This window comes from Schistocerca nitens, chromosome 1, assembly GCF_023898315.1.
Source record: "Schistocerca nitens isolate TAMUIC-IGC-003100 chromosome 1, iqSchNite1.1, whole genome shotgun sequence".
Taxonomy (NCBI): domain Eukaryota; kingdom Metazoa; phylum Arthropoda; class Insecta; order Orthoptera; family Acrididae; genus Schistocerca; species Schistocerca nitens.
This window is the reverse complement of record NC_064614.1, coordinates 663,773,280-663,779,656: the sequence shown is the minus strand read 5'-3', so window position 1 is coordinate 663,779,656 and position 6,377 is coordinate 663,773,280. Positions and strand designations below refer to the sequence as shown.

Sequence of the window (6,377 nt, the reverse complement as noted above, 5' to 3'; positions counted from 1 at the left end):
CTGCATAAACGGGGCTAATGACGACTGAAGAGAATCGTTCAAGGTGACACAAATGCAACCCTTCCGCAAATTGCTGCAGATTTCAATGCTGGGCCATCAACAACTGTCAGCGTGCGAACCATTCCATGAAACATCGATATGGGCTTTCGGATCCGAAGGCCTACTCGTGTACCATTGATAGTCATCAAGGCACAAAGCTTTACCCCTCGCCTGGGCCCGTCGACACTGAAATTGGGCTGTTGATGACTGAAAACATGTCTGGTCGGACGAGTCTCGTTTCATATTGTATCGATCGGATGGACGTGTACGGGTATGGAGACAGCCTAATGAGTTCATGGATCCTGTATGTTAGCAGGGGACTGTTCAAGATGGTGGAGGCTCCGTAATGGTGTGGGGAGTGTGCAGTTGGAGTGATATGGGACTCCTGATACGTCTAGATACGACTCTGACAGATGATGCGTACGTAAGCATCCTGTCTGATCACCTGCATCCATTCATATCCATTGTGCATTCCGTCGGGCTTGGGCAATTCCAGCATGATAATATGACACCTTACATGTCCAAAATTGCTACAGAGTGACTCCAGGAACACTCTTCCGCTGGTCACCACATTCCCCAGACATTATCATTACTGGGCATCTCTGGGATGCCTTGCCACGTACCCTTACGGATTTATGGACAGCCCTGCAGGCTCATGGCGTCAGTTCCCTCCAGTACTACTTCAGACTTTAGTCGAGTCCATGCCATGTCCTGTTGCGGCACTTCACGTTTCGAGGGGATCTACACGCTATTAGGCAAGTGTACCAGTTTTTTTTTTTTTTTTTTTTTTTTTGGCTCTTTAGCGTATATAATAAACGCAGTGATTTTACAAACTCCGGAACTGCTTGTGGAAGCAAATGTGGACTTGAGATTGTGAATAAGATTTTTTTACTAGTTATTGTTAGTGGAAAAGATAACTTTGCATGTACATTTTTTAACTAGAAGACGACGAATTCTGTAAGAAATAGGGACTAATAATGAAATCGAAAAAACTTTTTTTTTCTCGTTACTGTCAGGAATAGCGTTCATGCCTAAAGTGGCCACTTTGGCCACTTTAGTGCCATTTTTAACTTTGATGATCTTTTCAAATAACGAGGGATCATAGCCCTTATTAACAGCAATTTTTTTTTTATAAATTCATTCCTTCAGTAAGTTTGTGAGGTGGCAAAGATACGGAACATGCACGATGAATGGCTGAATGTAAAACTGCTTTTTTTAGGGTATGAGGATGCTGTGAACTAACGGGCACAAATATATCTATTAGTGACTTTTCGAAAAATACCGAAGGTAAGCCTGTCGTTATCAATTGCAATAATAAGATCCAAAAAATAAAGCTGACGATAGTTATTTTCTAATTCACAAGAAAAGCTGATTTTTTTCGTGTGTACTATTAAAAATTTCAAACAAATGCTCAGTTCTTTCCTGGAAACCACTGTATATGGTCAAAACGGCATTCATGTCACGAGAATATGACAAAATACCCAGATCAGCAGCTGAAAAATTATTGAACAAATTTTCTTCCAGCGAATTAATGAACATATCGACTAGGGTGCTGAGAATAGCCATGTTTAAAATGTTTAAAACTACAATGATTCTTAAAATAAATATGTGGGCTAGTGTTGTGACAAAGTATTCAAACATATTTTAATGAAAATTAGCTTAATATATTAGAAATTATTCAGAATTGCAGACAACGATGCTTACATGTCAAGAACAGATGGTAAAAGACAAAAGCGAACAACCATTTATATCCTAGCTGCCCTCGGCGACAAAATTGAAGGGCACGCCCTCGTTTATTTGCACAAAAAAGGAAAAAACTCTTGCCGAATGGGTCAAGGAGGCCCAACGGTACCGACCTACCGCCGTGTCATCCTCATTTTTTTAAATCTCATTTTGTTCTTTGTAGTTCGTTGCATTTGTTCGTAGCGGAAGTCCCCTGATGCCTGTTGAAGTTCATTATTGATCAGTTCACTCAGTTTTTTTTCTATTACAGACGGTAGCTAGCCCCCTGACCGAACACGCTGAGCTACCGTGCCGGCTGCCCATAGGCATCACTGGATGCATTTGGTCAGCACCCCACTCTCCCTGCCGTATGTCGGTTTCCGAAACCGGAGCCGCTACTTCTCAATGAAGTAGCTCCTCAGTTTGCCTCACAAGGGCTGAGTGCACCCCGCTAGCCAACAGAGCCCGGCAGACCGGATGGTCACCCATCCAAGTGCTAGCCCAGCCCGACAGTGCTTAACTTCGGTGATCTGACGGGAACCGGTGTTACCACAGCGGCAAGGCCGTTGGCTGTTTGTATGCACAGACAGCACAAATATATCGCTATGGACTTTTTTGGCCCTCAATCTATATTTCAGTTGTGTCTTTCTTTGCACAAGCGCACAAAAAATTTTACGCGTCTAAAAAAATTATTAATGATAAAGGCGACTTACTCACCATTAGAAGCTATTTTCTTTTCTTCCCGTTGTGTATAAAAGTGGATCTTGCTTTGCACATAAAAATATCTTTCCTTGCACTTGACGCATGTCACTAGCCCCTGCTTCTCCATCTTGCTTCAATAGAGGAAGTACAGCGTCTCGACGAACATCGGATCAGCTTCCGAATGAAATCGTTTTATATTTTGGCACATCTCTAATAAGGTTCCATGTAATTTTTGTAGCGTTTCTGGAGGATTTGCGGGAGCATAAACGCTTCTCTTTACAGAAGCCTATATATGCTCTTTGGTACTGAAGTCGGACATACAAATTGGCCACTCCGCGACATTGATATCCTCTCACCGAAGAAAATTTTGTCTGGCACTGCAAGATAGGCACGAGCACTACTTATTTATTTGTTAACTTCTTATTTAGCTGGAACAGATTAAGGCCTTAAGATTACCAGGATCAACACACGCAAAAGATATTACAATACTTCCCGACAGTAAGAATAATAATCAGAAATAATATTAAAAATAATAACTGTAGTAACAGAAAAGAGAATTTACAATTATGTAGACTATCTTAGCACATTTGAAGCTGTGTTTAGTATTATCAGGAGCGGAATGGATAAAGGAGGAGGAGAGAAATTAAAATGACAGTGACAGTGGCTGTTAGGAAAAAACATGATAAAAATAGAGAAACTCTGCCGTCAGTGAGTAGGGACAAGTTCTGCGGGAGACGGATTGACAAGAACGCCCTGCACAACATGTAGGAAATGGCTATTGCGGCAGAAAGTCGACCATTAGCTGTCTTATGATGTTCGCAAGGAATTTAATTTCTCTGATATTTTGAGGAAGATAGTTCCAATGTCAGGTTTCTGATAATTTTGAGAACATGACAGTGCCGTTGCTGTGCTGTTCAGATAGTAGAATAAGAGTTGGAGATTTACTGGAGGGAGTGCAGTGATTGCAAGACGATAGATGAAACACAGAGTATGATAGTCTCTACCCTTATTGGCACGTTGGTGTGATATGGCCGAAAAAGCGTACGTCAGAAATGTATCGAGAACAAGCAGTCGTCGCCAGTTCCAGTCTGTGTGAGATTTCGTACGAAAGTGCTTGGAAAATGGCATCACCATAGTCAAGTATGGGGAGTATTAGTGTTTCTACGAGCAACAATTGAAAGAAAACAGCCCTCAGTCACTATTTTTAACGAATTAACCGGGTTTCAACACTGCTAGGAGTGTTTTCCTCAGAATTTAAATCAAAGAATAGTCTATAACATGGTCACAGAATTATGACTAAAAACGTATGATACAGAGTATAAGTACAGAATCATCGTGAAAGACTGGCAGTAGTTATATGTCATTTAAAAATAATAAATATGTTAAAAGGGCATTAGTCACATAGATAAAAAATTGGGTGGGCGAGCCACTAAGAGCTGCTCGTTCCTTACGCGGTTACAGGTTCCGCCCACATTGATGGCTTAAGTAAATCGGCATTTACCTGCTGATGGCTGCGGATAGGTTTATTAGACTTGCACTTAGATACAACTGAACGTTGTCAGCGTGTAGGTGGCATCTGCAGTGAGAGAGAATATTTGTCACATAATTAACACATAATGAAGAAGAGTTATGGGTCCATTACTGATCCTTGTGGGACACCTGACACTACATCTCTTCACTGTAACGTTTTTTTGTTCCAGCCATTACACAGTGTTGGCGAGATCTTAGGTATGAGTGGAACCACTGTGCAGCATTTGAAGAAAAATTTTAACTTATGACTCCAGTAAGTAGAATGTTGAAGACGACAATGCCGAAACCTTTGGTGAAATCCGAAAAGAACATAACAATCGCCTATTGTTTATCCACAGTTAGTTTCAGTTCATCAGTCACTTTTATACGAGTAGTCGTCGCGCAGCGATTTTCCCAGAAACCGGACTGGTTCTCACATACAAGGTTATTTGATGTTAAATAATTAGTAAGCTGTCCGTCAAGTATTCTACAGTCTTGGATAATGCCGGTATAGTGCAAATAGTCAGTAGTAGGAGGCTGCTAGGCAGATTCCTTCTTGGGTAATGTTTTTATGAGTCACTGCTTTCGAGAACTTGGAAAGCTGCTGTAGGTCAGAAAATGGTTGAAAAGTCTAGTATTATGGGAAGTATAGGATCTACGAGAAGATTTACCGTTGGCACTGTTCCATTATCGTACTCTGCAGCTGTCGAATAAATTCACGCAACTGGCTTCCAGACTGCGTTAGGGCTTACTGGTTCCTGACAAAATTTTTCGCTTCTAGCAATTACAGACCCTTTAAGAAAACCAGTGGTTTGTGCCCTTGTGTGTTGGTCAATTAACGATATCGGCGTGGCGAAACGCTAATTTAGAACCGAACCCGGCGAGCTATGTTCTAGTGTCCACAGTATTCCTCGAAAAAGCGTTATTACTCCTCCTCCAAAATGGACTGTTGAGATCACTGTAGCTTTCTTACTACGTTCCTCATGAGTTTTGCATACCCCGAAAGACCTCCGTCTCCTTGAATGTTCACTCTAGTTTTGTTGCACAATAGTGCTTTCCTTCAGTGCCTTAACCTGCAATGTGTGTGGTCTTCGGCTAAACAGAGTCTCCTTTGTTTAATCTGTTTAAACATAGCACTTTGTTCTGCCGTTTCTAATGATCGCATTCATTCCACTTATACTGCTGATTTATCTGTCGTACTCGCCCCTTAGGTGTTCTTGTGACAGTTACGTGTTGTTAAGGCAGACTTACGCGAAGTTATGAAATGCAGTACAGCTGACGCTATACCTCTGTCTTACAATCTACGAAAGTCCCTATCTAACACAAACCCGCATGCTAAGCAATTCTCTCTCGCCTGTTGTGTGTAACCAGGCCACTGCCCCTGCGTGACGACACATTCCGATACATGTGCAATCCTCTTACCTCTTGGCTAACCTATTGCCTCTGGCTCTCGGCATAGGCAACGAAACATTGACAATATTCCACGTTTCCAACTCTTTACTATTCCGCGACACTACAGTACCTAAACTGATTCTCGGGTACTCTATTACAGATTGTTTGATCACTAAACAGTTGTCCAGTAGCTTGGCGAAAATCTTCTCATGGTTCATGTGCTGCTTTTGCGCGGTTCCTCAGTACAAAAATTTGAAGATAGCGATCCTAAACAGCTGTTGTTTTCTTGCAAAGATCGAACATCACTCTCTAACATCAGTACGCCTTTCATTGTATCGTTTCCACAACTTAGAAACTGCATTCTGATTTACACCCAGTTCTCGTGCTACATATCACAGCGAGTGTTTCTCCTGCAGAAGAGTTATTCCACGGTTGGTTTCCCCCATTCTTAACTGTCTGTGTCCCCTGTTAGCAACTCTGTCACGTACTTACAGGCCTATGCAACGTGGTATACAGTGTTTATAAACTTAGTTTTGAGCATAATGTGCTTTAGCTCCATGTATTCACACACTGAGTAATCCAATAAGGCTAATACTCATGTAAATTTGAGGATAATACTGTGTATTAGTCAATGAGAATGAAATTGCTGCAATGTCCATTGTTTACGTGTGTGCACAAGACCTCAAACTAGTGAATACGTTTCCTTTTGAATAGTATATATGTAGCCAGTTCTCAAACACTTTTCCACATTAATGTCAAAGGTATAATGTTTTTGTAGTGTCTGTCTTTTTTTCGCAAAGTTAAGAAAACAATTTGCATAATTCTGTGGAAAGAAGGTAAACATTGCTAAAACCAAAAGTCACCTACAACTTTGTGTATTGTGAAAATAGTCGGGATAACCGCAATTTTTTTTCATACATTGTGTGCAACAAAGTCTAAGGTTATTATAAAATAACTATTGTAACGTATATTAGTTTTCAATTAATTTAATTATGAAGTCGAATTTCGTAAAC

The 6,377-nt window shown here is 40.9% G+C and overlaps 1 pseudogene; it reads right to left on the bottom strand.

The window, feature by feature from the left end:
- Positions 1-2,214: 2,214 nt before the first annotated feature.
- On the bottom strand, positions 2,215-2,332 carry LOC126210504 (5S ribosomal RNA; annotated as a pseudogene).
- Between the last annotated feature and the right edge of the window lie 4,045 nt (positions 2,333-6,377).